Source organism: Phyllobates terribilis, unplaced genomic scaffold (genome assembly GCF_046119375.1).
Source record: "Phyllobates terribilis strain yellow unplaced genomic scaffold, ASM4611937v1 Scaffold_187__1_contigs__length_3656778, whole genome shotgun sequence".
NCBI lineage: Eukaryota > Metazoa > Chordata > Amphibia > Anura > Dendrobatidae > Phyllobates > Phyllobates terribilis.
In genome coordinates this window covers 1,919,863-1,942,934 of record NW_027362947.1, presented here as the reverse complement: position 1 = coordinate 1,942,934, position 23,072 = coordinate 1,919,863, and the positions used below count along the sequence as shown (strand labels likewise).

Below are 23,072 nucleotides of genomic sequence, written 5' to 3'. Positions count from 1 at the left end.
GCGTCCGGAACAACCTGACCTATAAAACTGTCCCACTAGTTAATCCCTTCAGTGAACACGGTAAAAAAAAAAAAAAAAAAACCAAGCAAAAAACAATGCTTTATCACCATACCGCCAAACAAAAAGTGGAATAACACGCGATCAAAAAGACGCATATAAATAAAAATGATACCGCTGAAAACGTCATCTCGTCCCGCAAAAAACAAGCCGCCATATAGCTCCATCAGCCGAAAAATAAAAAAGTTATAGCTCTCAGAATAAAGCGATACTAAAAAATATTTTTTTCTATAAAATAGCTTTTATTGTGTATAAGCGCCAAAACATAGAAAAATTATACAAATGTGGTACCGCTGTAAACGTACTGACCCGAAGAGTAAAGCTGCCTCATCAATTTTACCACACGCGGAACAGAATAAAAAAAAAAAAAAAAAAAACAATTCCTGAATTGTTGGTTTTTGTTTATTCTGCCTCCCAAAAATCGGAATAGAAAGCGATCAAAAAATGTCACGTGCCTGAAAATGGCACCAATAACAACGTCAAGTCATCCCGCAAAAAACGAGCCGTCACATGACTGTCTGCCAAAATTTGGAAAAATTATAGCTCTCAAAATATGGCGATGCAAAAACTAGATTTTACAAAAAATGCATCTTTTAGTGTGTGACAGCTGTCAGTCATAAAAACCCCATATGATTCTGGCATTGCTGTAATCACACCGACCCGAAGAATAAAGTCGTCTAATCACTTATACCGCACAAGGAACGGCGTCAAAAATAAACTCTTGAGTTAGGATTGGGCTAGGGTTAGGGCTGGGTTTGGGGCTAGGGTTGTGCTGGGGCTAGGGTTGTGCTGGGGCTAGGGTTGTGCTAGGGTTAGGGCTGGGGTTGGGATTTTTTTCAAAAGTAAGAAAAAAAGATGACGATATGGCGACTAGTGTTGAGAGCAAGTGCTCGCTACTTGAGTTTGCATCGGGTGCTCTGGTATGCATTTAGTATCGTGGGTATTTGAGTGACATGCTCGAGTCTCTGCCCCATATGCTTCGCGGCCAAAAAACTTTACGGGGATTGCCTGCCATGCACGAGCGATCCCCGCATGTTTTTTTTTGGGTGTCTAATAACCGTGAAACATGCGGAGCAGGGACTCGAGCATGTCACTCGAGCACACGCTGTACATGGTGCATACCTGAGTACCCGATGCAAACTCAAGTAGCGAGCACTTGCGCTCAAGAATAATGAAAACTTATTCAATATGATGACCTAATGTAAACAAATAATGTGCCGTACCTCTGGGTTCAAAATGTTCACTATACACCTTAATAAAATCTTTGAGGGGTATAGTTTCCAAAATGGGGACACTTGTGGGGGAGCTCCACTGTTTAGGCACATCACGGGCTCTCCAAACGCGACATGGTGTCCGCTAACAAATTGAATGGAAAATCGGCTCAAATTGTTAGCGGACGCCATGTTGCGTTTGGAGAGCCCCTGTGTGTCCAAACATTGGAGCTCCCCCACAAGTGACCCCATTTTGGAAACTAGACCCCCCAAGGCACCTATCTAGATGCATAGTGAGCACTTAGAACCCCCAGGTGCTTCACAAATTGATTCGTAAAAATGAAAAAGTGAAAATAAAACACTTTTTCATTTTTATGAATCAATTTGTGAAGCACCTGGGGTTCCAAGTGCTCACTATGAATCTAGATAGGTGCCTTGGGGGGTCTAGTTTCCAAAATGGGGTCACTTGTGGGGGAGCTCCAATGTTTGGGCACACAGGGACTCTCTAAATGCAACATGGTATCCGCTAACAAATTGAATGGAAAATCGGCTCAAATTGTTAGCGGACACCACATTGCGTTTGGAGAGCCCCTCTGTGCCCAAACTTTGGAGCTCCCCCACAAGTGACCCCATTTTGGAAACTAGACCCCCCAAGGCACCTTTCTAGATGCATAGTGAGCACTTGGAACCCCCAGGTGCTTCACAAATTGATTCGTAAAAATGAAAAAGTGAAAAAAAAAACACTTTTTCATTTTTATGAATCAATTTGTGAAGCACCTGGGGTTCCAAGTGCTCACTATGAATCTAGATAGGTGCCTTGGGGGGTCTAGTTTCCAAAATGGGGTCACTTGTGGGGGAGCTCCAATGTTTGGGCACACAGGGACTCTCCAAATGCAACATGATATCCGCTAACAAATTGTCGGCTCAAATTGTTAGCGGATATCATGTTGCATTTGGAGAGTCCCTGTGTGCCCAAACATTGGAGCTCCTCCACAAGTGACCCCATTTTGGAAACTAGACCCCCCAAGGCACCTATCTAGATGCATAGTGAGCACTTGGAACCCCTAGGTGCTTCACAAATTAATTCGTAAAAATGAAAAAGTGTTTTTTTTTTCACTTTTTCATTATTACGAATCAATTTGTGAAGCACCTGGGGGTTCCAAGTGCTCACTATGCATCTAGAAAGGTGCCTTGGGGGGTCTAGTTTCCAAAATGGGGTCACTTGTGGGGTAGCTCCAAAGTTTGGGCACAGAGGGGCTCTCCAAACGCAATGTGGCGTCCGCTAACAATTTGAGCCGATTTTCCATTCAATTTGTTAGCGGATACCATGTTGCATTTAGAGAGTCCCTGTGTGCCCAAACATTGGAGCTCCCCCACAAGTGACCCCATTTTGGAAACTAGACCCCCCAAGGCACCTATCTAGATGCATAGTGAGCACTTGGAACCCCAGGTGCTTCACAAATTAATTCGTAAAAATGAAAAAGTGTTTTTTTTTTCACTTTTTCATTATTACGAATCAATTTGTGAAGCACCTGGGGGTTCCAAGTGCTCACTATGCATCTAGAAAGGTGCCTTGGGGGGTCTAGTTTCCAAAATGGGGTCACTTGTGGGGGAGCTCCAAAGTTTGGGCACAGAGAAGCTCTCCAAACGCAATGTGGTGTCCGCTAACAATTTGAGCCGATTTTCCATTCAATTTGTTAGCGGATACCATGTTGCATTTAGAGAGTCCCTGTGTGCCCAAACATTGGAGCTCTCCCACAAGTGACCCCATTTTGGAAACTAGACCCCCCAAGGCACCTATCTAGATGCATAGTGAGCACCTGGAACCCCCAGGTGCTTCACAAATTGATTCATAAAAATGAAAAAGTGTTTTTTTTTTCACTTTTTCATTGTTACGAATCAATTTGTGAAGCACCTGGGGGTTCCAAGTGCTCACTATGCATCTAGATAGGTGCCTTGGGGGGTCTAGTTTCCAAAATGGGGTCACTTGTGGGGGAGCTCCAATGTTTGGGCACACAGCAGCTCTCCAAACGCAACATGGTGTCGCTAACAATTTGAGCCAATTTTGCGTTAAATTTGTTAGCGGACACCATGTTGCATTTAGAGAGCCGCTGTGTGCCCAAATATTGGAGCTCCCCCACAAGTGACCCCATTTTGGAAACTAGACCACCCAAGGCACCTATCTAGATGCATAGTGAGCACTTGGAACCCTCAGGTGCTTCACAAATTGATTCATACAAATGAAAAAGTGTTTTTTTTTTCACTTTTTCATTGTTACGAATCAATTTGTGAAGCACCTGGGGGTTCCAAGTGCTCACTATGCATCTAGATAGGTGCCTTGGGGGGTCTAGTTTCCAAAATGGGGTCACTTGTGGGGGAGCTCCAATGTTTGGGCACACAGGGACTCTCTAAATGCAACATGGTGTCCTCTAACAAATTTAACGGAAAATCGGCTCAAATTGTTAGCGACACCATGTTGCGTTTGGAGAGCCGCTGTGTGCCCAAACATTGGAGCTCCCCCACAAGTGACCCCATTTTGGAAACTAGACCCCCCAAGGCACCTATCTAGATGCATTGTGAGCACTTGGAACACTCAGGTGCTTCACAAATTGATTCATAAAAATGAAAAAGTGTTTTTTTTTTTCACTTTTTCATTGTTACGAATCAATTTGTGAAGCACCTGGGGGTTCCAAGTGCTCACTATGCATCTAGAAAGGTGCCTTGGGGGGTCTAGTTTCCAAAATGGGGTCACTTGTGGGGGAGCTCCAAAGTTTGGGCACACATGGGCTCTCCAAACACAACATGGCGTCCGCTAATTATTCAAGCAAATTTTACAATCAAAAAGTCAAATAGCGCTCCTTCCCTTCCGAGCCCTGCCGTGCGCCCAAACAGTATTTTTTCCCCAAATATTGGGTATCTGCGTGCCCAGGGGAAATTGCACAACAAATTTTGGGGTCCATTTTTTCTTGTTACCCCTGTGAAAATAAAAAAAATTGGGTCTAAATTAACATTTTTGTGAAAAAAGTTAAATGTTCATTTTTTTCTTCCACATTCAAAAAATTCCTGTGAAGCACCTGAAGGGTTAATAAAGTTCTTGAATGTGGTTTTGAGCACCTTGAGGGGTGCAGTTTTTAGAATGGTGTCACTTTTGGGTATTTTCTGTCATAAAGACCTCTCAAAGTGACTTCAAATGTGATGTGGTCCCTAAAAAAATGGTTTTGTAAATTTTGTTGGAAAAATGAGAAATCGCTGGTCAACTTTTAACCCTTATAGCTCCCTAACAAAAAAAAATTTTGGTTCCAAAATTGTGCTGATGTAAAGTAGACATGTGGGAAATGTTATTTATTAACTCTTTTGTGTGACATATCGCTCTGATTTCAGGGCTTAAAAATTCAAATTTTGAAAATTGCAAAATTTTCAAAATTTTCGCCAAATTTCCGTTTTTTTCACAAATAAACGCAAGTGATATCGAAGAAATTTTTCCACAATCATGAAGTACAATATGTCACGAAAAAACAATCTCAGAATCAGGGGGATCCGTTGAAGCGTTCGAGAGTAATTACCTCATAAAGTGACAGTGGTCAGAATTGTAAAAATTGGCCCGGTCATTAACGTGCAAACCACCCGCGGGGCTTAAGGGGTTAAAGTTATGGGAAAGATGGGGTTCCCTGATTCTTTTATTCAGAAAATTGCGCTTTTATACAAACAGTCATCTGCCCGGATTTTAGTCAATGGTTTTTTAACTAGAGAGGTGGAGCTTCTTTCCGGTGTTAAACAAGGTTGCCCCATGTCCCCACTTTTATTTGTCTGCTCCATTGAGCCACTGTTGTGCCTGCTGCGTCGGGACAAGGTGGTTAGGGGCATTTTTATTCCGGGTGGGGGTGGACAACAAGTTAAAGCCATTGGATATATGGATGACATATCTGTATATGGCACTAGCTCAGCATCTATTAACAGAGCAATTCTAATTACTGAAATTTTTAGTGCTGGGTCTGGGTTTAAGTTGAATATAAATAAATGTGACTGTATGATTATGGGTCAATGGGAGTCAGATCCGCCTAGGGTTCCCACACAAACAGTAGGAATCAAGATCCTGGGTGTCTTGTTTAATCCTGCTAATGATGGTATTGAAAACTGGGATTTGGTTTTGAATAAATTAAATAAGAAGATCTCTTTATGGCAAACTCGAAAACTAACAATGGAGGGCAAGATTCTTGTAATTAAAATGGTTTTGCTTCCTATCATTTTGTATGCCGCTATGGTTTTTCCCCCTAATTCTCTGTATCTTAAAAGACTTATGAAGCCCATGTTTTATTTTCTGTGGGGATCCAAAATGGAGAAATTGAGGAGGGAGGTGGTATGTAAAAGCAAGAAAAATGGGGGTAAAGGGTTCCCTGATTTAAAATTGTTTTTATTTATCAAGTTTTTTGTATTTTGTTGCAAAAGCTTGAATAATGTTGGGGCTTTCTCTTGTTTTCTTAGATATACAACTGGGTTTCTTTTCCGAAAGTTGAACTTCAGTATGACTGTTAATTGTCCTTTTCTCTTATCTCCCCCTAAGCATTACAAGATCTTGGAGAAGGTCATTTCAGAATATGATCTGACCCAAGTTGATCGTCAGCTTTTATTTGATCAACGTAAGTTAACAGTTATTTGTAAGGGACATGAGGAGATGGAGGATGTGTCTAATTTTTCCATCTCCAGGTGCCGCCTGGTGTGGAACAACGTGGCCTGTCCTGCACTTAGCAACTCACAAAAGGATTTAGCTTGGCAGGTTGTTCACCAATGTCTCCCTACGAGAGCTTTTCAGCATCATAGGGGGCTGGTGGCTAGTGCTAGATGTCCCAGAGAAAGATGCGCCCCAAACGAGTCAGTGTTTCATTTACTGTGGGATTGCCCCTACGCACAAGAGCTATGGCAGACGGTGGGCACCCTCCTAAAATGGATATGTGGTATACAAACCCTTAATTGTGACATTATAATATATGGGATAATTAAATGCCCAACCATGAAACAAGCACGAGTCGCATGGCTTATAATAAACTGTTTAAAAGAAGCTTTATGGAAAGTGCGCAATATATTATTGTTTAAACGTGAATTTATTCCTGTCAAAGATTGTATTGGGCTTGCTCTTTGTGAAATGTTTACATACTGCCTGAGAGATTGTAAAAAGATGGGAATCAATGAAGCAAAAAAGCTATGGTGTTTGCAAATTTGGAATATGTATTTATTTATGTAAATTATATGCAAAACTGTGTTTTATGCTTTTTATGCTTTTAAGTGCATTTTAATTCTGACTCTGTATTAGTTTTATGTCATATTTTATTCCAGTATTTGTGATTTGTTTCAAATATTGTATCGGATATGTTCTTTGTGAAAAGTTTTCATACTACCTGATTGTAAAAAGATAAAGTTAAAAAGCTATGGTGTTTGCATTTGACATATGTATTTATTTATGCAAATTATATGCAAAACTGTGTTTTATGCTTTTTATGCTTTTATGCGCTTTTTAAATCTGACCTTGTATTTGTTTTATGTCATATTTTATTCAAGTCTTTGTGATTTGTTTGTAATTTATGATGTATGTCTGATTTAAATAAAGCTTGTTTGAAAACGGATCTGTTCTTATCAGTTTAATATCTGATACGTCCCCTATCTGGGGACCATATATTAAATGGATTTTTAGAACAGGGAGATGGAAAAAGAGCTTGCTCTGTCCACTCCACGCATTGACCTGGTATTGCAGTATCTCCAGGACCGGTGCACCCCTTCTTTAATGCAGTTTCTAAAATCAGAAAGAATTGAATTCAATGTTTTTTGTTCATTTTGCTTGTTTGTCGGATTTTGGGATGGACTCTTTGGCTTTGCTTTTCTTCTCCTCATTGGATTTTTCATGTTCAAAGTTGCAGAAGCCAGATTACAAGCTCATTTTGGTTCAACTTCAGCAACTGTGCATTGCATTGCCATGTAATGTGATGCAATGCTATCTTTCTAGCTCTCCCTTTTTACTTCCTTTTGGATAAACAGACATATTAGGCAAGCATTTTGGAGCTTTCACCTAAATAACTACAGGTGGTGAGATAAGCTGCACAATATAATTGACCTTTCAGTATATTGTTGCACACACACCATCTATTTAGCAAATGCCCTTGTTATCAACAGCAGCCTTTTAAACTCACCTGAGCTAACAGGTATGTGCGCTGGTTACTCTGCTGCGCTTAAAATTTCTTTTTTGGTTTGCTACAATGCCTTTTCTGAAACGTTGTCTCCTTCTGCTGGAACACTGACTTCTTTCATTTAATGCCTGCAGACTATAAAAGAGAACCCAACCCAAAAAGTTTGGTTGATTAGTCTGTGGCATTCTGTTAAACTGTTGCTTATGGCGGTCTCTGTGAGCTTCTCAGCGACATTCAGCCAGCCAGGTATCCTGCCTGCAGTAGATGGAATGTGGCAATGGAACGCTGGCTGCGCGTGTCATAATAGGCTCTGAGCCTTTATATACCTGTGCACAGCAGCAGCCACCTTCAGTCTGCTGCTGGACAGCCAGCAGCAGCAGCAGCAGGAGAGGTATGTAATCAGGAGCCCTCCTGCTAAGGGTAGACAGCTGCTCGTTCCACCCCACCCCCCGCCTTAATTGGTTCTCCTCCCTTCCAACGGTGTTGAGGCGGGTGGGAACAGCAGGGGGTGAAGGTGCTGTGTTTAAAGAGGTGGAGTTATGCAGATCTAAAACGCGTGGATTGCAGCAGCAGCAAGCCGAAAAGTGCAGGCATGTAAGGGATCTAGAGGTTGACAACATGTCTTCTTAACGGGAGTCCAGGAGCTCATCTCCACAAATGGACTTTTCAGGATCCTTGGGTGGCTCCGTAGTTTGAAACCAATTCTGGTTATCGCTTCTCGGCCTTTTGGCTAAGATCAAGTGTAGTATCTTTTGAAAAGGCGGTTTTGGATGTTGGCCGCCCTAGTAGATTGATACATTATGCACACTGGGGTTTAGGCGTTTGTTAGTACGCCAGGTGGCTAATATAGTCATCTGGTGGAAAGCATGGCCCCCCAGGATCGACGCCATTGGGCCGGGGAAGATCGAAAGCCCGAAGTGTGAAGTGCCCCAGGAGTGGTGACCCTGGGGTGCCTTAACTCACTGGGATTGGGAACCCCACTTGAGTTTATGGCACATTTGCACAAGCACTTCAAATTTTCTTTCTTCGCACACACCCTTATTCCGGGCCTTCTGGCCTTAGGATGGGGAATTTTTCAATTCCCGGTCGAAGGTCCGGGCAGTATTATACTGTGAAACCTTCACTATTTATTTAATTTCTTTGTCACTGTGTGTCCACTTATTCACGTGTGTCACGTCCTACTAGGATTTTGTCGGGATGCGGTTCCCTTACGGGTTCCTCTCTTGGCAGGTCTAGGGGGGGAGTGTGTGGCCATCAGGTTCCGCTCCCCCCTGAACCCCCTTGGCTCTCCTCTTTCGGGAGGAGAGCGTTGTTGGCTCCCCTCTTCCGGGAGGGGAGCACAGTCTTTGGCTCCCAGTGCCTTGCTCGGGTGAGAACTCGGGCAGGTGCTGGGGGTAAGATTGGGTCGCCTCTGGCTTCGGCTGGAGGTGGCTTTTTGTCCCTGTTCCTCGCTGTGGCCTTTTGGCTCGGAGGGACGGGGAATGGTTTGGGAGACCCTTCTCCTTTTGGAGAGGGTTTCAAGAAGACCAGCATCCTAGTGCACTTTTTTTGTGGCACTTGTCACTTTTTTAAGCGCACTCGGGTTTTGTACACGAATTCGGGCTAAAAAAAAAAAAAAGAAAAAAAAAAAAAAAAAAATCTGTTCTTATCAGTTTAATATCTGATACGTCCCCTATCTGGGGACCATATATTAAATGGATTTTTAGAACAGGGAGATGGAAAAAGAGCTTGCTCTGTCCACTCCACGCATTGACCTGGTATTGCAGTATCTCCAGGACCGGTGCACCCCTTCTTTAATGCAGTTTCTAAAATCAGAAAGAATTGAATTCAATGTTTTTTGTTCATTTTGCTTGTTTGTCGGATTTTGGGATGGACTCTTTGGCTTTGCTTTTCTTCTCCTCATTGGATTTTTCATTTTCAAAGTTGCAGAAGCCAGATTACAAGCTCATTTTGGTTCAACTTCAGCAACTGTGCATTGCATTGCCATGTAATGTGATGCAATGCTATCTTTCTAGCTCTCCCTTTTTACTTCCTTTTGGATAAACAGACATATTAGGCAAGCATTTTGGAGCTTTCACCTAAATAACTACAGGTGGTGAGATAAGCTGCACAATATAATTGACCTTTCAGTATATTGTTGCACACACACCATCTATTTAGCAAATGCCCTTGTTATCAACAGCAGCCTTTTAAACTCACCTGAGCTAACAGGTATGTGCGCTGGTTACTCTGCTGCGCTTAAAATTTCTTTTTTGGTTTGCTACAATGCCTTTTCTGAAACGTTGTCTCCTTCTGCTGGAACACTGACTTCTTTCATTTAATGCCTGCAGACTATAAAAGAGAACCCAACCCAAAAAGTTTGGTTGATTAGTCTGTGGCATTCTGTTAAACTGTTGCTTATGGCGGTCTCTGTGAGCTTCTCAGCGACATTCAGCCAGCCAGGTATCCTGCCTGCAGTAGATGGAATGTGGCAATGGAACGCTGGCTGCGCGTGTCATAATAGGCTCTGAGCCTTTATATACCTGTGCACAGCAGCAGCCACCTTCAGTCTGCTGCTGGACAGCCAGCAGCAGCAGCAGCAGGAGAGGTATGTAATCAGGAGCCCTCCTGCTAAGGGTAGACAGCTGCTCGTTCCACCCCACCCCCCGCCTTAATTGGTTCTCCTCCCTTCCAACGGTGTTGAGGCGGGTGGGAACAGCAGGGGGTGAAGGTGCTGTGTTTAAAGAGGTGGAGTTATGCAGATCTAAAACGCGTGGATTGCAGCAGCAGCAAGCCGAAAAGTGCAGGCATGTAAGGGATCTAGAGGTTGACAACATGTCTTCTTAACGGGAGTCCAGGAGCTCATCTCCACAAATGGACTTTTCAGGATCCTTGGGTGGCTCCGTAGTTTGAAACCAATTCTGGTTATCGCTTCTCGGCCTTTTGGCTAAGATCAAGTGTAGTATCTGTTCTTATCAGTTTAATATCTGATACGTCCCCTATCTGGGGACCATATATTAAATGATTGATGTATGATTGTTCAGAGCAAATTCGGCAAGTGGCAGAAACTCAGACCACCCCTCTTGATTGTCTGCCACAAAACAACGCAAGAACTGCTCAACATCCTGGTTTTTCCTTTCTGTCTGGCCATTAGATTCAGGATGATATCCGGACGAAAACGACAAATGAATTCCCAACCTGTCACAAAAGGCACGCCAAAAACGAGCCACGAACTGAGGACCCTTATCAGAAACAATGTCAGTAGGAACGCCATGAAGTCTGACAATTTCCTTGACAAAGGCCTTAGCGAGAGTTTTAGCGCAGGGCAGTTTGACGAAGGGAACCAAGTGACACATCTTGCTAAAACGGTCCACGACCACCCAGATGACAGTAAAACCCTCAGAGGGGGGAAGGTCAGTTATAAAGTCCATAGCCAAATGTGTCCAAGGAGCACTGGGGACCTCCAAAGGACAAAGTAACCCCGCAGCAGGAGTATGTGAGGACTTAGATCTAGCACATATAGTACATTGGCGCACCCACTTAATGACTTCCTTCTGCCATCCAGGCCACCAAAAACTGCGACCCACCAGTCTCTTGGTCTCAGAGATTCCGGGATGACCTGCCAACCGAGATTCGTGACACTCAACAAACAAATCTCTCCTAAAGGTCCCAGGCACAAACAACCTCCCATGAGGAGTGTTAGATGGGGCATTCTCCTGAGCTTTAAGAATCTCATCTTCCAAAACGGAGTCTAAAGCAGCTATCACAACACCTTCTTGTAAAATGTTTTCCTCTTTCTCAGCACCGACTATGGGAGAAAAACTGCGAGACAAGGCATCCGCCTTAACATTCTTAGTACCAGGGATGTAAGTAACGGAGAAATTAAACCGCGAGAAAAACAGTGCCCACCTAGCCTGACGGGCATTCAGGCGCTTGGCAGCATCAAGATATATCAGATTTTTATGATCCGTAAGAACCTGAACGGGAAATTCCGCACCTTCCAAGAAGTGGCGCCAGTGTTCAAATGCGAGTTTAATAGCCAATAATTCCCGATTACCAATATCGTAATTCAATTCAGTCTCCGAAAATTTTTTTTGAAAAAAAGGCACAGGGATGTAATCCATCCCCGTTATCCTGAGACAATACTGCGCCAACCCCCACAGAGGAAGCATCAACCTCAACCAAAAACGGCCTAGTAACATCAGGCTGCATAAGGATGGGAGCAGAGGTGAACCTCTCCTTGAGATACACAAAAGCTTCAATGGCCTCAGAAGACCACTGAACCGCATCAGCACCTTTCCTGGTGAGATCAGTCAGAGGTTTGACAATACTAGAAAATTTTTTTATGAATTTTCTATACTAATTGGCGAAACCCAAAAACCTCTGTATCGATTTCAAACCAATAGGCCTAGGCCATTCCTGCACAGCCTGAACCTTAACCGGATCCATCTCAAAACCTTTGCTGGAGATAATGTAGCCCAAAAAACTAATTCTCTGTACAGCGAACTCACATTTCTCCAGCTTAGCAAAAAGCGAATTGTCCATTAATAACTGTAATACCTCACGCACGCTCCGCCAATGAGACTCCAGATCTGGCGAATAAATCAAAATGTCATCCAAATACACAACCACATTTTTACCGATCAAAGGTCTAAGGATGTCATTAATCAGATTCTGAAAAAATGCAGGAGCATTAGTAAGACCAAAAGGCATAACCAGATTCTCAAAATGACCCACAGGAGTGTTAAAAGCAGTCTTCCATTCATCACCCTCCTTCATGCGCAACAGATTGTATGCCCCCTTAAGGTCAATTTTAGAGAACCACTTGGCCCCCAATAACTGGTTAAACAGATCAGGAATCAATGGCAGTGGGTAAGGATTGCGTACCGTAATTTTGTTAATCTCACGAAAATCCAGACAAGGACGTAAACCGCCGTCCTTTTTTTTTACAAAAAAAAATCCAACCGCCACAGGAGACTTAGAGGGCCTAATGTGACCGGCGGCCAAACTTGTCTGTATGTATTCCTCCAAAGCCTTCCTCTCAGGAATAGTAAGGTTAAATAAACGACTTTTAGGAAGAATCGCTCCAGGGACAAATTCAATAGAACAATCATAGTCTCTATGGGGAGGCAAAACCTGCGATTCTTTCTCAGAAAAAACTCTCCAAAAATCCTGAATAGGAACAGGCAATTCTCCCCTATCCAAAGCTGCAATACGCCCGTTACAACACTTGTCATAACATTTATGGCTCCAGGATTTAATTTCACTGGTAGACCAATCCAGTACAGGATTGTGAAATTTTAACCAGGGCAAACCCAATATTACTGGAGAAGGCAAGTTATTCAACACTACCAAATCCAATTTCTCATGGTGAACACCATTAATAGTGAGAGGAAATTCACAGACCTTGAGAGTAATATTCTTCAAAGGGGAGCCATCCACAGAAACCACAGCAATGGGGGATGATAAAGGTTCAGGTTTTAAATTGAGTTTTTCCACGAATCCCCCATCAATTACATTCAGTGTAGACCCGCAATCAACAAACACCCGAAATTCTATTAATTTTTCCTGAGCAATCGTGGAAGCAGCTAAAAATATACCCTTGGAATTTAAACAGGCAATACGGGCGTGACTGACCATTTTTTTTTCTTTCTTCATACGAAGCTCACAGCCTTTAATCAAATGACCAGATTTTCCGCAATAGAAACACAAGCCTTCCGAAAAACGACGGTCTTTTTCTTGAGAGCGAGGTGCCACCGATCCAATCTCCATCGGTTCACCACTGTTAGTACACACATTATCATAACCAGAAACTGACATAGCAGAGGATTTGCTCTCATTAACCCTAGCACGCAGTCTTCTATCCACCCGTATAGCTAATTGCATAGCCTGTTGCAAATCCTCAGGTGTAGGATAAGCAATTAGCAGGTCTTTAACCCTTTCACTGAGCCCAGCAAGAAATAGACTTTTCAGAGCAGAATCGTTCCACCCTGTTTGAGTGGACCAACGACGAAAATGAGTACAATATTTTTCCACATTACCTGATCCTTGTTTTAAACGTCTCAACTCAGTCTCAGCTGATGCCACACGGTCAGGATCATCATATAATAATCCTAAAGCAGAAAAAAAACTATCCACTGATCTGAAGCATGTATCACTAGGTTGCAAAGAAAAGGCCCACTCCTGAGGCTCTTTGCGCAAAAGTGACATTATGAACCCTACGCGCTGGGATTCATCCCCAGAGGACTTGGGTCTCAAACGAAAATACAATAAGCAAGCATTTTTAAATGAAAAAAATTCTCGATGTTCACCAAAAAATAAATCCGGCAAACATACCTTAGGCTCCAAGAAATATGCTCCAGGACAGTTACTCACGTGCTGACGGAGTTCGGCCACTTCCAGAGAGAGTCCCTGCAGGTGTTTAGCCAAATCCTGAACCGACACCATGATGGAACAAAAAAAAAAAATCTTTCCTTAGAGAATTTGCAGGCTGGACTTACTGTTATGTTCTGCTACCAAAGCTAAGGAAAGAGAGGAGATCTGTCCCTACTATAGGACTCAGCTGAATCCCTACGATGTAACAGGGAACCTGATCCTGCGATCAGACCTGCTAAAGTCCTAATCTAGTCTGTACGGAGACCTATAGATGTGGGGAGGGAATCCCTACAAGTACTAAGGACTGGGAGGAATATGGGACACCTCCTAACAGAAATAGTAGCAGACAGACGAACAAACAAAATAGATAGAACATAGAGGTCCGTAGACCAAGCAAACTAACAGAGCTAGATACAGAGCACAGGCTAGCTAGAAAGTAGATATACAATGAAGTCCAGCAAAGCCAGAAGGGCGGAGCAGGATTAAATAGGCCAACAAGGTCATGTGACCAGCAAAGGAAAAAAAACCTAACAGCAAGGTTCTAACACTATCACCAGGTCAGCAGGTGCAAAGAGAGACAGTAACCAAGCTAGGCCTAGCTTCAGGCAGGTCAGAAGCTTAGAGAATAAAGCAACGGATCAGGAGGCCCTATACTCGCTCACTGGGGAGAGTCCAAAAGTGTGCCCTTCACCTGGAGTACCCTGGACCGTGCCTGCAACATCACCAGTAAAGGTACTGAAGCTTACCCCCTTGTGAGTGTCCGTCTTTCCTCCGAGACTGTCCTGCCGTCTCTCCCCTGCACCACCATCCATTACACCCCACGCTGCCCTGGAGCAAGCTCTACCTGTGGAGAGCCACACCATCCCTGCTGCCGTAACACCAGCTCCAGAGGACTGCTCCGCAGCGGCGGCTCCCTCTAGCCGCAATCCACAGGTGGCGTCACGAACACTTTCACAAATCCCCTATATCTCCCCCTTTGACTGACCGCCCTGGGTCACGGACCGGGCCAGCTACCATGATATACCCCAGCAACCAGAGGCCCGGCTGCCGAGTACCCCACGGCCCTGGGGGCGTGTCAGAACAAAGGGTAGTTATTAATGGAACACACTTAGACTGGGTCTCAGTTAACAGTGGGGTACCACAGGAGTAAGTATTGGGCCAGCTTCTTTTTAACATATTTATTAATGACCTTGTAGGGGGCATACAGAGTAGTATTTCAATATTTGCAGATGACACTAAACTCTGCAGGGTAATCAATACAGAGGAGGACAATTTTATATTACAGGAGGATCTATGTAAATTAGAAGCTTGGGCTGATAAATGGCAATTGAGCTTCAATGGGGATAAATGTAAGGTAATGCACTTGGGCAGAGGAAATAAAATGTATAATCATATGCTTAATTGTAAAACACTGGGCAAAACTGTAACTGAAAAAGAACTGGGTGTATTGGTGGACGACAAGCTCACGTTTGGTGGCCAGTGTCAGGCATCTGCTGCAAAGGCAAATAAAATAATGGGATGTATTAAAAGAGGCCTAGATGCTCATGAGGAGAACATAATTTTACCTCTATACAAGTCATTAGTGCGACCACACTTAGAATACTATGTACAGTTCTGGTCTCTGGTGAATAAGAAAGACATAGAGCGGGTGTAGAGAAGAGCGACCAAGGTTATTAGAGGACTGGGGGGTCTGCAATACCAAGACAGGTTATTACACTCGGGGTTATTTACTTTGGAAAAACAAAGGCTTAGGGGTGATCTTATTACTATGTACAAGCATATGAGGGGACAGTACAAAGACCTGTCTACTGATCCTTTTACTCTGAGGCCTGAGACAAGGGGACAAGGGGGCATCTTCTACGTCTGGAGGAAAGAAGGTTTAATCATAATCACAGACAGGGATTTTTTACTGTAAGAGCAGTGAGACTATGGAACTCTCTGCCGCATGATATTGTAATGAGTGATTCACTACTAAAATTTAAGAAGGGCATGGACGTCTTTCTTGAAAAATATAGTATTACAGGTTATATATACTAGATTCCTTGATAGGGCGTTGATCCAGGGAACTAGTCTGATTGTCATATGGAGTCAGGAAGGAATTTTTTTCCCCAATGTGGAGCTTAGTGTTTGCCACATGTGTTTTTTTGCCTTCCTCTGGATCAACATGTTAGGTTATGGGTTGAACTAGATGGACTTAGTCTTCCTTCAACCTTAAAAACTATGTTACTATGTACAGTACAGACAAAAAGTTAAAAAGATTTTTCTGTATGTTCATGACTATGAAAATTGTACATTCACACTGATGGCATCAAAACTATGAATTAACACATGTGGAATTATATACTTAACAAAAAAGTGTGAAACAACTGAAAATATGTCTTATATTCTAGGTTCTTCAAAGTAGCCACCTTTTGCTTTGATGACTGCTTTGCACACTCTTGGCATTCTCTTGATGAGCTTCAAGAGGTAGTCACCGGAAATGGTTTTCACTTCACAGGTGTGCCCTGTCAGGTTTAATAAGTGGGATTTCTTGCCTTATAAATGGGGTTGGGACCATCAGTTGTGTTGTGCAGAAGTCAGGTGGATACACAGCTGATAGTCCTACTGAATAAACTGTTAAAATTTGTATTATGGCAAGAAAAAAGCAGCTAAGTAAAGAAAAACGAGTGGCCATCATTACTTTAAGAAATGAAGGTCAGTCAGTCCGAAAAATTGGGCAAACTTTGAAAGTGTCCCCAAGTGCAGTTGCAAAAACCATCAAGCGCAACAAAGAAACTGGCTCACATGAGGACCGCCCCAGGAAAGGAAGACCAAGAGTCACCTCTGCTTCTGAGAATAACTTTATCCGAGTCACCAGCCTCAGAAATCGCAGGTTAACAGCAGCTCAGATTAGAGACCAGGTCAATGCCACACAGAGTTCTAGCAGCAGACACATCTCTACAACAACTGTTAAAAGGAGACTTTGTGCAGTAGGACTTCATGGTAAAATAGCTGCTAGGAAACCACTGCTAAGGACAGGCAACAAGCAGAAGAGACTTGTTTGGGCTAAAGAATGCAAGGAATGGACATTCGACCAGTGGAATCTGTGCTTTGGTCTGATGAATCCAAATTTGAGATCTTTGGTTCCAACCACCGTGTCTTTGTGCGACGCAGAAAAGGTGAACGGATGGACTCTACATGCCTGGTTCCCACCATGAAGCATGGAGGAGGAGGTGTGATGGTGTGGGGGTGCTTTGCTGGTGACACTGTTGGGGATTTATTCAAAATTGAAGGCATACTGAACCAGCATGGCAACCACCACATCTTGCAGCGGCATCCTATTCCATCCGGTTTGCGTTTATTTGGACCATCATTTATTTTTCAACAGGACAATGACCCCAAACACACCTCCAGGCTCTGTAAGGGCTATTTGACCAAGAAGGAGAGTGTTGGGGTGCTACGCCAGATGACCTGGCCTCCACAGTCACCAGACCTGAACCCAATCGAGATGGTTTGGGGTGAGCTGGACCGCAGAGTGAAGGCAAAAGGGCCAACAAGTGCTAAGCATCTCTGGGAAGTCCTTCAAGATTGTTGGAAGACCATTTCCGGTGACTACCTCTTGAAGCTCATCAAGAGAATGCCAAGAGTGTGCAAAGCAGTCATCAAAGCAAAAGGTGGCTACTTTGAAGAACCTAGAATATAAGACATATTTTCAGTTGTTTCACGCTTTTTTGCTAAGTATATAATTCCACATGTGTTAATTCATAGTTTTGATGCCTTCAGTGTGAATGTACAATTTTCATAGTCATGAAAATACAGAAAAATCTTGAAATGAGAAGGTGTGTCCAAACTTTTGGTCTGTACTGTAACTATGTATGGAATAATGGAGGACTCACTACTAGATATTGTGGTGTCTCTGCACAAACCACTTAGTGTAACTCCAGTCAAAGTACCTGTATCCCTGGCCTTACTAATGACTCGCTGTCAGGGTATGTGCACATGGCGTCTTTTAGACCTCAGTATATCTGCATTTTTCTTGTAGGAAAACGTTTGAATAAAGCTCTGATGGTGTTTTACCTGAAGTGTCTTTTGCGATGTCTTTGTGTTAGTTTTTTTGCAGCGGCTTCACTGCGAAATCAGTCTATATATAAAATAGTAGCAGCTTCCAAGCGGAAGCTTCTAGAAGAAAAGACCAATCACTTCTTTTAGCCACTTCATAACTTTTGAAGCCAAAAGCAGTTAAAAGAAGTGACAACAGACGGATCATATGCACAGCAAGTCCTTTTGACTTTTCAGTACATATGTTCATTCTTTTTGACGTTTGTACAACTTTTATTTTAGAATAGACATTTATCATCAATCCACCTGCTCTGTGCACAATGTTATGGAGTTCCCAGTATGCATACCATGCAAATAAGGTGAAAGCCACAGAATCAATATAATTGGTATAACATTCTTTAATGTGTATACATATATATATATATATATATATATATATATATTATGAACAAGGTCATGTGACCTAAACGTTGGCCCATTGCACACAGACGTTTGCTGATGATTGTTGTAATAAACTTCTAACTTTCGGCTTATATTGGAGAGCCTGGTTTCCTCTCTATCTCTACTTTCCAGAGCATCTTCAAAATCCCCTCACAGAAAAGAGAGAAGGGGGTTCATCCGAAAATCGTCATGTGCAGGAGCAGGTTTCTTCTTCAGAGTCTCAATAATATCACAGAAAGAAGACCGCTATTTCATTGATCCTCATCTGAGAACTCAGTACTGGTACGATGTTTCCCAAAGCTGATGGTAAACTAAAGAAAAGACAGAACAGAAGTAAAGGTGAATTATTTTTTTTAGCATTTGAAATGAATGCAGATGTAATCTATATGTTCTCTCTTACCTGGGCTGACGTACAAGATGGACTCTTCTAGTGTCACTGCCAAACTCTTAACTTCTTCCATGAAGATTTAAGATGTTCCACTGAATTTTAGAAGGAAGCAGTGTTTGCGACACAGGGGGCAGCGAAGGTTGGAGTTGAGCCAGGTAGAGATGCAACCCTGATGGAAACAATGATTGCATGGTAGCACTGTGACTTCCTCTCCGGTCTCATAATCCGTCATGCAGATGACACACGACTCCTCCTGAGATGTTACAGTTCTTGTTGGGAGGTTCCTAATTTGCTGAGCTCGCCAAGTCTGCTGCCTTTCCTGCAGATTATATTGTGCAGGTGGTGATGGTGGCCGCATCTGTGGCGGAGGCGTCATCACTCCCATTCCCTGCTGCTGAAAGATGATGTTGAACAGACGGTTTGCCTGCAGTAATTGTACAGGAGATCCACTTGCAGCTGGAGACTCCCTGAGTCTGCGGCTGGGCAGAACGGGAAATGGCCGTCTGAATACAAACTCAGTGACGGTGTCTGAGGATCCACTGTCATCCCTTCTGCTCTCTGATGTTTCTCTGGAGGGCTCTGCAGGGACTGGTCTAAGTGGAGAGCGGCTTCTTTCCCTGCTCTCTTGTCCTCTTTGCCGGAGAGGAGTTCTGGCTTCTCTGCGTCTCGCAGTGACAGCAGTGGCGTCTGTTCTGTGTCCACCAGTAGTAATTGGTCTTCTCTGATCCCTTTGAGAAGATCTCAATTGATGGACAATCATAGCCTGACCTATAAAGAAATAAAATGTACTATAAATATGCAAAAGTTTATAAAAAACACTTTTGAACCAAAGAGAAATAACCTGCTGTTGCTTTGGGGTTTAGGGAGAGGAGCAAAAATTGATTAATGTTTGGGCTAAATAAACCTGCTCAGTGGATCCCCTCTCTACAGACATCACAGAGCAGGGGTGGAACCAGATTGCGACTAACTCATCCCCCAAGGACTATGAATGGGAAGGTGGAGGATGCACTGAGTGTACTGAAACCGCTTACCCCAGGGAAATCTCCTCCCAGAAAAGATCCTATAAGGTGGGAAAATTCTCTCACTTACCCTGATTTTCTGGTCGGCTCATCCAAGTCTCGTTGTCAGCAATAAGCTGATGCAGCTCCCTGGAAGTCATGGTTCAGTTTCCCGGGGCTGAGATGGTAGAGTGATAGAAAATGAGAACTAAGTTCTCTGCTGGCACGGATGTTATGGTGCCAAAATATCAATAAGAAGCTGTAGAAGTAAAGCACTAGATGTATGAAACAAACTAGCTCGCACTTCCAAAACCAAGGTAGAGTCTCAGCGAAAACTTCAACTCTGAAAATGGCGCTGATGTCACCGAGTGCATAGATTGTATAACCTCACAGCATTCTATGTCACTGTGACATCACATGTGAGACCAACAACGCGCTGTCATGACGGCCGACTGTCCAATCTGTTATATACATATTATAAAATGTTATATTATTATATATTATAATACACATTGTTAAAAAATATATATTATTACTAACCATCTAACACTCTTAAGGTGTGTATATGTGTCTAAAGCATAGGAGATATATATATACATCTTATGAATATCAGATGCCTTGGAATAATAATCCTATACTCACCTTTCAGACCCCCAGTACTGCTGCTGTCAGTGTCCCCGCCGACCTCCGGGCTTCTCTTTCCCGCAGGGGCCATTGTGTGACCACTGAAGCTAATCAGTTAATACATATTTCCCATTCATATGTTTCATGTTGATGTAAATTAAACACTTTTAGAAAAGAAAACAGATAAATAAGATTTTCAGAATATGGCATGTACTAAGGTGGATACTCATGGTATGATATGCAGAGAGAGGAATACTGGGAGGGCACAGAACATGTTAGTCCACCTGCTTAACCCTCAGGATAATTCTTATCAGGTCATATAGGGGTGTACATAGAAATCCACAGACCCCATAGCAAAGATCTGAAATGGGACCTCTTATTGGCCCCTGGCTGCCATTAAGCAACCCAGTGATGGTCACAGAGACCCCCTGTCTAGCTGCTTAGATACCATAGTTGCTGGTCACTATGGAAGCTAAGGGGTTAAACTGATGTAATCAGAGCTAGCTTGAATTGCAGCAATTACGATTGGCTGTCTGCTGTGTAAAACAGCCGGCACCCACTGGGTATGGAGTGGGCTGAGCATGTGAGTTTGCCCCTTATAAACCATCATAACTTATGCTGTATATATACGATATATGCAGGGGATGGGGCTATTCGGCACTAGGCTCCTCCTGTTCATGGGCTCCATAGCGGTCATGTGGCCTGCCAAAATTGGGTGTATGCTACTGAGGTCATACATATAATATGGAAAAAAATATCATACAAGGTAAATAATTGAAATTCATATCAGAAATAGTCCAGTTCTTTAGTGCCCATTCACATTAAAGGAAAATCATCTGAATTGACTGAATTTTGTGGGACAGGCCCATTATCCTCCCATGGAAAGCACATGCATGCTCGGCTGAATCAGGCATACATGAGTATAGGAGCAGAGAGGGAGAGAAGAGAGGAAGGGAGAAGACGGTGATTGGTGAGTATCTTAATCTGCCTACATCACATAGATATTTAGGATGGATTAGGGAATCGTTAGCTTGGAGCGCTTCTTTCTCCAATAAGTTTTATTGATTTTTATAAACAAAGAAAAATATACAAACAATGAACAGAGAACGCAAAAGCGTAGGCAAATTATAGATGAAAGTTACCATAACATTGAGTGATGAAAATATCCAGCATGTGAAAAAGTGGAAATAATAGGAGGGGTATAGATGCGGAGAAGGTTGGGACTGCTTGCCTCCCATGTAGACAGATTTTGATAAGGCATATGGGGCTCTATTACCCTAATCGAGATCTCAAGTAGGGGAATGACACCTTTGCTCTCACCCAGGTTCACCTGTCATGGCAGGTGTTAGTGTAACACAGAGGGAAAAGGGAAAGGGAGCCCAGACACTAGGGAAAGGGGGAAGTGGAGACCTCATAGTCTGGTCTAGCGTCACCCTGTCTCAACTACCGTCCCTATAATGCCTCTTCAGCAATCGCCGCACGCGTGCCTTGCCCTACTTTCCCTGGCGTATGGCTATGGCTAGGGATGGAAGGAGATGAGCATTAGTGAACCTCCAGTAAACACTATAGACAACAAGGGAAGACAAAACAGGGGGAAATTGCTTAGCTTTAGATGACTCCAAATATGCCCACGGCCTCAAACTCCAGAGAGGACAAAGAACTGCTCCTGCTAAGCCTCACAAGTAGAAATGAATATAGCCAGCGACTCCCTCTCAGACACACCAGGTATATATACACCCAGGCCAGAGAGATAATTAGCAAGAGAGAGGTAGCCGCTCAGTTGTAAAGACAGCCTCTTATTTAAGAAGCTGTCTGCAATGCCAAACGTAGAGATCTCCTGCAACCCACTGCAGGGCGACAGTCTGTCACCTCTGACACACTCGTGACATCACCAGAGGGAAACAGTTGATAACATAATTGGGAGAATAGGGGAACAGGAGGTAGGATTGATGTACTCAGACTGAAGAGTCCACCTGGCGAAACCAAATTTAGCAAAAACATTTTCAAACTGCATCCATCTGTGAGATTAATTTGATAAGTATTGGATTACTGCTATGCAAGAGCTAGGTGTGAGAACCTGTCTAGTTCAGATTTATGCAAAAAAACACTGCACAGCTGTTTAAAGTGGTGCACAGATTTATGTGAATGATAAAAATGGTAGAAATGTTTCTTAAAGGGAACTGTCACCCCCTGCGAGATTTCAGACCTCTAATATGGGCATACAATCTATTCATACCTGTATGGCCCATAGTAGAGTTCTGAATGCAGAGAAATGTAGTATTATAAAATCTGTTTTCACATGCTTGGCGTCCCCCGGAAGGGAAGAAATCCCTGCCTATATCTTTAGTTAGCCCAGAAATCCCCGCCTATCTGCTTATTTAGCATGTTCCCCCATCCCCTGCGCGTCACAGGGCCCTGTGACGTGCACTGGTGTAACTCATTTCCCGCGCATGCGCAATGCGACGCTCACATCAGGAGCATTTTGTTTCTCCCGGCCCCGTTTGTCTCTGCACTATTCCATAGTGTTCTAAATATGGACACACAGACCAAATACTGATGTCACACTGATCCAAAATGCTGATGACACTGGAACTATTATTGTCCACTTAAACGTTTAAACATGGACTTGTGAATGAAAAATATCAGATAATATAGCTGAGAGTTTCTCATTAATCATATACCAAGAGATCTGTCCTTTTCACTTCCTAGAAATCAGGTACTGGTTTTCTCCAGGCTAAGGCATCTGTGTTGGTTAGTGATGAGCGAGCATACTCGCAAGTACTCG

General features: G+C 43.1%; 1 non-coding gene and 3 pseudogenes across 1 annotated transcript; all 4 read left to right on the top strand.

Annotated features, from left to right (window-relative positions):
* The first annotated feature begins 6,866 nt into the window (after positions 1-6,866).
* LOC141213167 (U2 spliceosomal RNA) lies at positions 6,867-7,039 on the top strand (annotated as a pseudogene).
* A 1,115-nt stretch (positions 7,040-8,154) lies between these two features.
* Positions 8,155-8,246, top strand: LOC141213236 (U2 spliceosomal RNA; annotated as a pseudogene).
* A 760-nt stretch (positions 8,247-9,006) lies between these two features.
* On the top strand, positions 9,007-9,235 carry LOC141213203 (U2 spliceosomal RNA; annotated as a pseudogene).
* Positions 9,236-10,350: 1,115 nt separating this feature from the next.
* On the top strand, positions 10,351-10,542 carry LOC141213178 (U2 spliceosomal RNA). Its single transcript, XR_012282740.1, has one exon. It is a non-coding gene; the product is annotated as a U2 spliceosomal RNA (small nuclear RNA).
* The last annotated feature ends 12,530 nt before the right edge of the window (positions 10,543-23,072 follow it).